The sequence below is a fragment of the Trichechus manatus genome, unplaced genomic scaffold (genome assembly GCF_000243295.1).
Source record: "Trichechus manatus latirostris isolate Lorelei unplaced genomic scaffold, TriManLat1.0 scaffold00021, whole genome shotgun sequence".
Lineage (NCBI taxonomy): Eukaryota > Metazoa > Chordata > Mammalia > Sirenia > Trichechidae > Trichechus > Trichechus manatus.
In genome coordinates, this window is record NW_004443957.1 from 3,374,233 (window position 1) to 3,387,168 (window position 12,936).

The 12,936-nt window shown below is 36.4% G+C and overlaps 1 protein-coding gene across 4 annotated transcripts in view; it reads left to right on the plus strand.

Moving 5' to 3' along the window:
* The window catches only part of ARID4B (AT-rich interaction domain 4B), a 188,057-nt gene that overhangs the window by 24,676 nt on the left and 150,445 nt on the right, over nt 1-12,936 (plus strand). The gene's annotated exons all lie outside the window — the stretch shown is intronic.

Below are 12,936 nucleotides of genomic sequence, written 5' to 3' on the forward strand. Positions count from 1 at the left end.
CACTGACTACAATTGTGCTGTTATTCTCACTTAAGATGAAGGCTTACAGAACAAAATAGTTTCTCATTTAACAGTTACTACAAATGTTGCCCTATGACAGTGGTTAACAATCTCACTGAAGTTTTTAATTTTTAAAAAATTCAGTGATATTAGAATGCTAGAGACTAGAAGTAATAAAAGTAGATAATTAGAGATGAGTACACTTCAGGGTCGTAAGTATGTGCTTGATGCATTTTTAAAACTATTTTGAAATTTGAAAACAAAAAAATGAAGTTTGATGAACTTTCACATACTCATCGTCTAGCTTCAACAGTTGCCCACATTTTGTCATTCTTGATTTATATTTTTCACCCTGCTCTTCCCTACCACCATGAGTATTTTAGAGCAAATCTCAGACAACATTATTTCATCCATAAATGTTTCAATATGTATCTCTAACACACTTGGGCTTTTTTTCAAAAAGTATAACCACAATGCCATTGTCAAAACTAACAACATTACCAACAATTCCTTAGTGTCATCTTATAGCTAGAACATGTTCAGATTTTTCTGATTGCCCCCAAAATGTCTTTTCCAGTTGATTTGGTGGCTTTACCATCCAAAGTCCTCACGTTGCATTTGGAAGATATGTCTCTTAAGCCTAGCCTCTTATTCTATAAAGTCTCCTCCCTTTTTCATGTCATTTATTTGATGAAGAAGCTATGTCATTTAACATGTATAATTTCCCACATTTTCTATTTGGATGCCCTGGTGGTGCAATGGTTAAGAGCTTGGCTACCAACCTTCACTTTTCTAATTTTTAGAATAATGAGTTGGTACCCTAGGAACTTCCTAAAATGACTAATGAGTTAAAAAAAATTTTTTTTAGTATAATGAATTTTTATGTATTTGATTTGTCTTAATCTATTGCGCTTGTTATTTTTGTTGTTTAAATTGTCTCCTCTTTGGCTGGTTGGGAGTCCTTTCAGATGGGTTCTGTGTCCTTTTGAATGTGATCCCATTAGTCTTTCTTAACTTCGTTACTTTTTGGCACAAGGGATCTCAGGCTTACCTTGTACGTGACCTACCCCAGACCTAGACTCAACAGTTTCAGTTTCCTTTAAGTGGGAAGTGGCTTTTAGAGATCACAAGCAGTGTGTTAAGGGTGCTCATTGCTACTGAGTTGGTCATTACTTCTAAGCTTTGTTTCGTGTTTAGACCCAGGAAATATATGTATATATATATTTTTGGTATTGAAATTTTATTCTAAAATATCATGCATTCTGTATTTACGTATGGTATAAAGTGTCTTAGGCTCGGTTCTCTAGAGAAGCAAAACCAATAAAGCATGTAAATACATATAGAAAAAGATTTATATCAAGGAAATGGCTTACGCAGTTGTAGAGGCTGGAATGTCCAAAGTCCGTGGGTTGGGATAGAAATAGAGGCTTTTCCTGATTTGCGTAGCTGCAGGGGCTGGCGAACCCAAGATCAGCAGGTCAGAGAACAGTACTCTTGCTCACAGGCTGCGAAGATAGACGAATCCCAAGATTGGCAGGCAACACCTCAGGTAAACTGCTAGCTGAAGTCCCAAGAACCGGAGGACAGACATACAGGAGCTAGCTCCAGGATCCAGAGTAAGCAAAAGTCCCCGAGATTTGCCAGAATGTACACTTACATTTGATGCAGGCCACATGTCCAAGGAAACTCCCTTTCAACTGATTGACTACTCACAGCAGATCTGATCGTGAAGGTGATCACATTATATCAAATCATAAAAGTGATCACAACATCATACCATTGAGAATCATGACCAAGCTAAGTTGACACACAACCTTAACCATCACATAAGGTCATAACATTTAATACAGAATGGATCCGTTGTGTTCATGTGCAGTACCTACCAGGAAATATTTTTTTAAGAGAAAAATAAATAACTTCATGCTGATTCTTTCCAAACATTAAAAATTACAGATTTTTATTTAACTTCTTTTATATTTGTACGTTTTTTATCTTATGGTGAAAATCTTGGTGGCTAATAACATTAACAGGAGCCCTGGTGGTGCAGTGGTTAAGTGCTCAGCTGCTAACTGAAAAGTCAGCAGTCTGAACCCACCAGCTTCTCTGTGGGAGAAAAGACCTGGCGACCTGCTTCCTTAAAGATTACAGCTTAGGAAACCCTATGGGGCGGTTCTGTTCTGTCCTGTAAGGTCCCTCTGAATCGGAATTGACTAGACGGCACGCAGCAACAACATTAACGTTATATTATAAATATATCTTAGTTTTATAATAACAATACCAGTATTATTACTAATAATAAGACTAATGAATGCTGTAGCTTTTGTGTTTCTTTTCATCCTTAGGCTATATCCTACTAGGGATGTTTAGTCAGAATATTTAATTTAAAATGATTAAAAGTAATTCTTCTCTATGTGCTATGCCACCAACTTGATAAACAATTAGGCCTTTTATTTGTTTGTTTTTGATTTTTAGGGATTGCTCTGTTTTCTCCTTTTTACCTTTTTTTAATGATGTAAAATATTTACATGATTCCAAAATGTTGAGGGTATTTTTAAAAAGATGTTCCTCGTTCATCTATCAAATTTCTCCCCATTTCCTATCAGTAACTAAAGAAGTATTAATTATTTCATCTTACGCTTTTATTTGAAATGTAATTTGAGCTTGTATGAGTTTTTAAAGGCTCAGACTTAAAAGTCCGATGTAAATTTTCCAAGTCACCCAGATGGCTGCTAGATGACAGTGAATAGTTTTTGTATTCTATATTGCATTTTAGATTTTCAGATATTTTACTCAGTTTTGAACATATTACATGTCAGTAAAAGGCAGATGGAACTATAACCGCTAAAAAGTTGAGACTGTGATATCTGCAGATAATCAATTTTATTCCCCATAATTATGCCCCCCCATCAGTTAATAACGATTTAAAGATGTGCTGCTGGCTGATACATTGAAATTACGACAAGCTTCAGACTTCCAGATTATGTGAATCAAATTTGCCGGACTAAGCACTTTTTTAGTAGAGGAAAAAGAAGGAATCTTTTTATAAAAGTCTGTTGCCTATATATTGTTTTTGCTTAATGCCTAGTTACTATGGAAATAGATGTTAGAATCAGCTCTTGATTAAGTGGTGACAAACTGGTTGTATTGGGTTGCTAGACTTTATCGGGCCCTTTCATTCTTCTTCCTTTTTTTTTCAGTGTCAGTGCTTTGTACGATATTCCATGTGGTAAAACCCAAAATTGATGAATCTAGATTTGGGTAATGTTTTGCCTTTGCCTTCATTTGTACTGTCTGTAAGTAGATGTTTTACCTCATAGATTACTGAATTTGCTCATTATCTGTTAATGCTTCTTGTAACAAGCTGTTAGTAGTGATTGTCTTTGGAGGGTGAGAGTACAGAAAACGCTTAATGTCTACTTTGTGCAGTTACAGTGCTTATTTTATTAAATGAGTATATGTTTTATTATAAAAAAATTTTCACTTGTAACATTTGTGTTACTGATGAGTAATTCAAATGTAGCACAAAGTAAGGAAGGAAAAATAGAAATCGTCTCTTGTAGTGTATATTTTTTGGCCTTAATTCTTGACATTTAATTGTGTGATTCTTAGTTTTTTTTCATTTGTAAAATGAGGATAACAATTCCTGTGTCATAGTGTTGTTATGAGATTAAATGAGATAGTATTATTACTATAGCATAATGCCTGGCATATGGGAAGCAGTCAGTAAATAGGAGCTCTGGCCTGTGTGGATCTTAGATTTGCTGCCGTATGTATTTTGCGTAGAGGGGATGATTTAGCTGCATAGGTATGAGGAGTGTATTGTGGGGTATTACAAGAGCTGTATATTCGTGAGTACAACCTTCTCTTGCAGCTTTCTCCTTAACTGTTTAGTTTGACTTCAGCTTTTTTTTATTGTAAGTACAGTAAAACCCACGAAAGCCAGAACCAGTGTAAGGTGGAAACCTGTCAGAGAAGGAAAACAAAAATATTTTTCACTTAAAACGAGCTGTGGAGAAGTGCTGAGACTGCATCCTGACAAAGGCAGAAAACTTGTGAGATGCGACAAACAAGGCAGCCCCGACAAGTTTTGGCTCTCACAGGTTTCACTGTATATTCCCAGAAGCTTCATTTCCAGTTGTCTGCCCAGAACAGACTTTGGAATCTACTTTGTACCTGTTTTGTTACTGTCACTTGAAAATAGACCTATAAATTTATCTTGCTAGTAATAACCAAAAAGGTGAAAATTTCTGGTTTTACATATATCTTGACGACTCTGCTTCCTCAGCCTCAGACTGGGTCATGTGATGAAAAAGTTTTTTTCGTGCTTCTTTCCCAAGTCACTGGATATATAATTTTGGAAATTTGGAATTTCCAAGAGCCATTATTTATTTATCAGGACTTTGGAATATTGTTGTTGTTAGTTGTCTGGTCACTTCTGACTCACGGCAACCCCATGTGTGCAGAGTAGAACTACTTCATATGGTTTTCAAGGCTGTCACCTTTCACAAGCAGATTGCCAGGCCTTACTTCTGAGGTGCCTTTAGATGGGTTTGAAACTCCAACCTTTTGATTAATAATCCAACGCTTAACCATTTATGCCACCCAGGGACATTGGAATAGAATATTTGAAACCGTTCCCAGAATATTCAGGATGCAAACTTTTTGTAGGTGCATGCAGCTTCACAAAAGCAGACTCTTGGGGATAATCAGGATGATTGTAAAATTACATTAAATATAATATGTAATGAAAGGAAGAAGCAGACATTTTACATTAGAGGATATATTTATATTGTTGAAGTTCATCTATCTATTTCATAATTAATTTTTTGAGTGGTTAAAACACAGAGCTGCAAAGTTTAAAAAAATATGTGAAGGAATATAGTAAAAAACTTCATCCCTTTTCCCTCCGTTTGTTGTTTCCCTCCTTTCTGCTCAGATAATCACTATTTGTTTCTTCTGTGTCATTCTAAAGTTATTTTTGCACACAAAAATAAACACAAATTTGCCTTCCTATTTCCATCTTTTTTGCCTTCAACTTCTAAATCATATATACTGTTCTACACTTTTTTATTTTGTCACGTGCCACATCTGGAAGATGTTTGTTTATCAGTATATAGAAAATATCCACATTTGTGTGTTTTTTAAAAAACTTCATTGAGGTATAATTTGCATATTATAAAATTAAACCATAGTAAATGTAAAAATCAATGATTTTTAAATAAATGATTACAGGGTTGTGCATATATCACGACCTACCAGTTTTAGAACATTTCTGTCACCTCTAAAAAGTTCCTTCCTGCCAGTCTGCAGTCAGTCCTCACTCCCACCTCTAATGCCAGGCAACCCCGGTCATCTCATTTGTCTTTACAGGTATATACTAGTCAATTTAATGGATGTAACGTAATTTATTTACCCATTCCACCATTTTTGCACATTTAGGTTGTTTTGGACATTTAGGTTTTTGACCTTTTGCTCCTATAAACAGTTTGGTGATGAATAACTTTGTACATATATTATTTCATACATGTTGGAGAGTGTGGAATAAACTCCAAAAGTAGAATTACTGGTTAAAGGATATATGCATTTTTAGTTTTGATAATTACTGCTAGTTTTTTTTTATATAGCTTATACGTATTTACTCTCTCTTTTAATATGAGTGCTTGTTTTCCTAAACCTTACCAGTCAAGTATGTTACCAGACTTCTGAATTTTTGCCATTCTGATAATGAAAAATAGCATCTTAGAGTATTTTTTTATTTGCATTTCTCTTATAAATGAGGTTGAATATCTTTTCATATGTTTAGGAGTCACTTGTATTTCCTTTTCTATGAGCTGTCTTTTCCTGTAATGTGCCCATTTTATTTGTTGAATGGTTGGTCTTTGTTATATTATTTATTTCTAGGTGTTCTTTGGAAACGCTGGTGACGTTAGTGGTTTAAGTGCTACAGGTACTAACCAAAAGGTTGGCAGTTCGAATCCACCAGGCTCTCCTTGGAAACTTCATGGGGCAGTTTTTTTTTGGTAGATGTTCTTTATATATGGGAGATTAGCTCTTTGTTAGTGATAAGAGTTAGAAATAATTTTTTTAGAGTTTGTCATTTGTATTTTGGTTTGGTTTATGATTTTTATTGTTTGCTTGCTTTGTGTAGGTTTTTTTTCCACACCAATTTTTTGTTACTGGTTAAATTTATCAGTGTTTTCTTTTATAGCTTCTGAGCTTTGAGCTAATTTACTATTTAAAGTAAGGTAAACTGAAACCCTTCTGAGACCATAACTCATTATCGCTTTGAATTAAGTTAGAGATTTGGCCAGACTTACTGACTTTTGTTTGTGATGAATAACTTTGAACGTATGTTACCTCACACATGTGTAAGTGTTGTTGTTGTTGCTAGGTGCTGTCGAGTTGTTTTCCACTCATAGTGACCCCATGTGACCGAGCGGAACTGCTGCATAGGGTTTTCTTGGCTGTAATCTTTATAGAATCTTTATAGAAGGTCTTTCTACCATGGAGCCACTGGGTGGGTTCAAATCGCCAACCTTGTTGTTAGTAGTGGAGTGCTTAACTGGTTGCGCCAGCAAGGCCCCACTGTGCAAGTGTATATGTAGGATAAATTTCGAGGTATATTCTTGGGGCTAGGGATATATGTGTTTTTAATTTTGATAATTATTGTCAAATTTAAGATATTGCATTGATAATAACTGGCGCAGAAATTAATGCCAATTTCTGTTCAAGATGCTAGGTTGTTAAACTCCTCCAGGACTAGAAAAACATTCCAGTCTCCATGATCCAATGTGAAGTCACAGTAGATGCTTTTTGTTTGAAAATAGAACACTTAAGTGTGAGAATCTTGTTTTTTCATTATTGGTCTTCAAGGTATCTGAATTTTATTTAGAAATTCCTTGGGATAATTTGTATTATCTCTTAAAATTAAAAATGTGTTTATTCTATGTTCTACCTCTTGGCATCCATCCTAAAGCAGCAGTTGTATAGGTGCAGAAGGACGTATGTATACATATGTTAATGTAGCCTTGTTTCTAATAGTAAAAGACTGGAAATCATTTAATATCATCAGTAGAGGAGAATAAATAATGGTAAATTCCTACAATGGCTGTAACATAAAAATAATTTGGTAGTCTGTGTTTACTGATGTGGAAAGATCTCTAACATTTTTTGAGTGAAAAAGAAAAGTTAAAAGATGACATATTAAATATAGTAACAAAAATATATTCACATATATATATATCTCCACACATATATATCCAAATATATATTGGTATATATACATGTACATAAATAAAAAAAATCTGGAAAAAGTGTGGAAGGACAAATGCCAGAATGATAATAGTGATTACCAAGAGAAAGAGATTGGGTTTAGGTGTGGTAATTAGGGTTTTACTTTAATGTTCTTTCATTATATTATTATTTTTAAATAATATTTTATTGTGTTTTCAGTGAAAGTTTACAAAGCAGTTTAGGTTCCCATTCAACAGTTTTGTTTTACTATTTTTACAAGATAATATATTCATGGATTGTGTAGCTTAAAACTAATTTTAAAAACACATTGGCAGAAGACGTATGTTGTTTTGTACATGTTGTTCTTGTTCGCTGCCATCCAGTCAGCCCCTGACTCATGGTGACCTCATACACAAAGGAAGGAAATGCTGCCAGGTCCTAAGCTATCCTCGTGATTGATTATGAACCGTTGTGATCCATAGGGTTTTCTTTTCACTGGCTGATTTTCAGAAGTAGATTGCCAGACCTTTCTTCAGAAGTGCCTCTGGGTGGACTGGAACTTCCAACCCCTCAGCAGCCGAGTGCATTAATTGTTTACACTACTCAGGGGACTCCACTCAACCACATAGATCCCTGTAAATGCAGAGAAAGGAGACTGGAAGGATATCCCAGATAGCTGACAGTACTTATGTTGATGAGGGATGTGGGAAGGAGAGAAGATGAAGGGTGACCAACATTTACTTTCTGTAGACTTCTGTGTTTGTATATATTTATAAAATAAATGAATCAATGTATGAACTTGTATAATGAAAGAAGACTAAATCCTCTGGGGCCAAGAATTTGTATAAGAATATGATCCTTGTTTAGCAGTTCTTGATGATAGCAGCTGCCAGTTGAATCAGTAAGTAGAGACTACAGATGTCAACAGAAACAGTTTTACTAATTTGCTGATAATTAGGTATTAGTTTTCTTGATGTGATGCATGTTCATCACTTTAGGGCAAATAAAAGAATAAAAATAAGTAGAGCCATCCATTACCATCATGAATACAAGTAATTCATATTCTGCTGCATTCAAAACAGTAAACAGAGCTGTGCTTCCCCTGTAGCCTAGCCTGGAATTTTCCCTGTCTTTCTCCTTGTTTCTGCAAGCTCCCCTGCAGTCTGGTTATCTCTGTAGTTCAGTTTTCATAGTTTATTAGTCCAGGATCAGATCTGTTTTTATGAAATGGGAGTCAGCAGTTAGGGGGAAAAAAGATAAATTTCTTCATTATCCCTTTATTCAGTTAATCACTAACTCTGAAGGTTGTATCTCCTTAGTATGTCTCCAGTCAGTCCTTCTCTCTATCCCTACCTTGTTGAGGCATCATCTCTCATTCTAGATTATGTCTGATTCTGTTTTTTATTCTTATGGTCCGTTAACATTTTTTAAAAAAATTTATTTTTTATTGTTCTAAAATATATACAACGTAAAGTTGGCCATTTTAACTCTTTTCAAGTGTACAATCCAATGGCATTTCATACTCAGAATGTTGTGCAGCCATCACCATTTCTAAAACTTTTCCATCACCCCAAACAGAAACTGTCCATTAACCAATAACTCTCCCCAGCCCGTGTTAACCACTAATCTATGCATTTGCTTATTCTAGATGTTTCATATAAATGTGATCATACAATACTTGTTCTTTTGTGTCTGGCTTATTTCAGTTAGCCTAATGTTTTCAAGGTTTGTCCATGTTGTAGCTTGTATTAGAATGTTACTATTTTTTATGGTGGGATAATTTTCTGTTGTATGTATATCACATTTTGTTTATCACTTCGTCTATTGATGGACACTTGGATTGGACACTTAGGTTGTTTCCATCTTTTGGCTATTGTGAATTAATGCTCCAATAAATATTGATGTACAAGTCTGTATTGTGTCCTTACTTTCCACTCATTTTCTTTAATTGGATTGTTTTTTTTTTTGTTGTTAAGTTGTAGGAGGTATTTTTCTTTAAAATATATTTTGGATATTAAACCCTTATCAGATACTATTCTTGCAGTCCATTTTCCACGTGGCAGCCACAGTGATCTTTCTAAGATGTATGTAAGATCTTGTCACTCAGCATAAAACTTTAATGGTTTCCGCATTGCCTTCCAGCCAAGGTTCTCCCCTTGCTATCACAATGCTTCTTGGCTTGGTCATTAATAATCGCATCCTCTAATATTGCCACCTTTCCCCTTGCACTACAATGTGCAGACTCTATGTTGTTTCTTGTTTTTTTTAAACTTCCAATTGTTAATCAGGTATCATTCCCTAACATCATAAGACTGATACGTGTTCTCCTTTGTGCTAGCCGTATATAGAACCTGATGACAGTAGTTATCTTTGTATTATAATTGCTCACTTGTTTAACTAACTTTTTCTCCACTAGACTCCTCTAAAATAAAGACTAGGTCTTTGATTATATCCCCACTTCCTAACCAGTATTTGGTATATGATACGTTTAGGTCAAATATTTGAGTCAGTGAATGGTTAACCTTAACATACAACCTAACTTTCAGCTACTTATCTCTTTTACCCTTTTTTCTCTGGGACTTTCCTCACCCAGTAATAAAGGAGAGTAGAAGAAATGGGGAAAAATGTAGAAGAAAAAGGAAACTGAAGAAGAATGGGAGGGAAGTTTGCTGTAGTGTTTATTAACACTTTAAGGACACAAGAATTTGTTATCATTATTACAGAGAATGAACATTTGCTATTTCAGCTTCAGATTTCTGGGCAAGAAATATAGTTTTTAGCTTAAAAAACTAAAGTAATAGGCATGCTTAAGTATTCAGGGGGAAGTGTACTGATGTTTGCCATTTACTTGAAATTCACCAAAAATGGATTCACAGATGGATAGGATGGTTAGGTAGAAAGATATATCGTAACACCAGTATAGTAAAATATTAATGGTGAAATCTAAGTTGTACACTGTAAAATCCTATTAACTTTGCTGTATGCTTGAACATTTTTGTAACAAAATATTGGAGGGAAATACTTAAAAGAACAACAACAAAGAAAACCTCTCCCAGGTTAAACTGAAAGTCCTCCAAGTGTTCCTCTCTTGGAGTTATCTGAACCCTGGACCATTTCATTAATTATGTACTAACTCATCACTTAACAAGTATTCATTGAGCTGTTTGTATGCATGCCAGTGAGACACTGGAGCTAGAGAAGAGAAAATTTCTGTTTAGTAGGGGCGTAGGGCATATGGATAAATAATTATAATACAGTAGGTAAAGTGCTCTGACCTGGGGACACACAGAAAGTTTAGGGAAATTCTGAAAGACATTGTCTGGAAAATTCAGAGAAGGATATTTAAAACCAACTTTGGAGGATGACTGGGAATTTTCCAGATGAAGATTAGACTGTTCCAAGGACAGATCACAGTGTGGCCAAAGGCCCAGTGGGCTGGGAGAACACAGGAGTAGTAAAAAGCTTGGGATGACTGTAGCACTGAGTTTATGCCTGCCTAGGATGGTGCAGGACCAGGCGGTATTCTGTTGTACACAGGATCGCTATGAGTCGGCGGCACATAACAACAACAGTCTTAACTCCAGGAGCCCTGGTGGTGCAGTGGTTAAGCGCTCAGCTGCTAATGGAAAGGTCAGCGGTTCAAACCTTGCAGCTGCTCCAGCAAGAGAATGATGTGGCAGTCTCCCTCTGTAAAGATTTATGACCTTGGGAACCCTCTGGGGCAGTTCTACTGTCATGTAGGGTTACTGTGAGTTGAAATCGACTTGAAGGTAGTGAGTTTTAGGAATCTTTCTCCTGAATCTTTTCTTAGAGTTACACCTCCTAATAGCCATACCTCTCTGATTACTCACCTAACTGCCAGTACCTCAAACTGGAGCTCTCATCCTTCACTTAGGCCTTAGTGCTCAGCCATGTACCTCGGTAGATTTTTTCACCAAGACTTGGAAGCTGTTGATGGCCTAGCTCTAGGAGTAGTGTAGGATAGTGGCTTTCAGACTTTGAGCATATGTTTTACATAACAACCCAGTACAGGTACACACACAGACAGTGGAAACACAAATTTCACGAAATAGTAATTCAACCATGTTCATTGCACTCTGGTATATTTTATTCTTTTAAAAAATGCTAGTCAGGATCCACCAAATTACATTCACAATTGTAAAATGATGGGAGTAATAATATCAGTGTCAGAACCTACCTAACTTCAGGCGGGATAATGTGAATCAAGATCAGCCGAAGGGTGATCCCCCACTCTCCAGCCTTTTTACCAATTCTGATGCCAGTCATCCCTCCCTTTGCGTTCTTTACTTCTCTTCTGGGTTTGATAATCTGCTTCATTGGCCACACAGAACTCACAGACCATACTTACGGTTAAGTGGTTTATTAAGGAACAAGATACAACTCTGGATCAGGATCAATAGGCTACATACAACTCCAGGATCTAGAAGCATGTAGGCAGAGTCTCCCTTTCTCAGTGCAGGATAGCTCTCTCAGCTCCTCCGGGTCATGCAAGCCTCCTCTTGGCCTTGTCATCTGTTACCTCCAAGTCTGCTACTGGGCACCTTCCAGGCCTCTAGCTGTCTTCAGTGTTACAGCTCTTGACTCGTTTTACAGTTCTTTTAGAAAGTTCTTTGTCTCCTCCCTTTGCTTCTTTCTTTCAGTTCTTCCTGCTTCTTCTCTTCTGCTGCTTTCTGTCTGAAAAACCTCTCTGGGGTTGGCTGCTTATATACACACACCTTGTGAATTTCAGGGCATGGCCCCTCCTGGTGGGGGGGGGGGGCTCACAAACTGACCAATCCCCTCTAAGTAGGCTGCTGATACTTCATTTGTATAGTAAGCTATACATAGTCTGTAGTCACTTTATTTGCATGGTGTATTAATCCCTCCCTGCAAGGTGCATACCAGTCACAGGGCAGGCTACATGCAGCCTAGGGCCAGACAAAAACCATGAAATCACAGTTTGTTTATAGCTTACTCAGGAAATGTCAATCAAGCTGGACAAAAGTAACAAACCTGCTAGGGTAGAAAACTAGGGCAAAGGTAACTCCTTAGGGCTTAGGTAAAAAGTCTCTCAAGCTGTTTTTCCAAGGAAACCGAGGCAAAAGGCCACTGAAGGAACTCATTTCACCACAACAGTCCATTAATAGGTTGCGACCCACAGTTTAAAAATCACTTGTGTAAGAGAATCCTGATAGTATACCAGTTAGGACTCTCAGAATGCCAAGAGACCTTTTCTGGGAATGTAACATCTCCAGGATGTTAAAATTTAGGAAGGCTTCTGTGGGCTAGTCTGAGAATGTAGCTGTTACGTGTTAAGTTGTTATATGGGGAAACTTTTAAATTATCAAGATCTTATTTTATCAGTACTAAATACTTAGGTACAGAATACGCAGTCCAAGTAAATTTAAGACTAAATGACTTTGGTTCAATTCAATGACTAGGTTAAATATTGGCAAGTATGTTTAGTTTCCATAAGGAGCTGCATACTTTTTTTTTCTTTTTTTCTCATGAAACAGTAGTACCCATATCGTTTTATGACACTGGTTAACAGCCCCACAACCTGTCAACCCTCTAACTTCTCAACCATGAACATAGGTGTGCATATGTCTATTAGAATGACGACTCTTATTTCTCTAGGATATATTCCTAGGAGTGGGATTGCTGGATCGAATGGTATGTCTATTTCTAGCTTTCTGAGGAAGC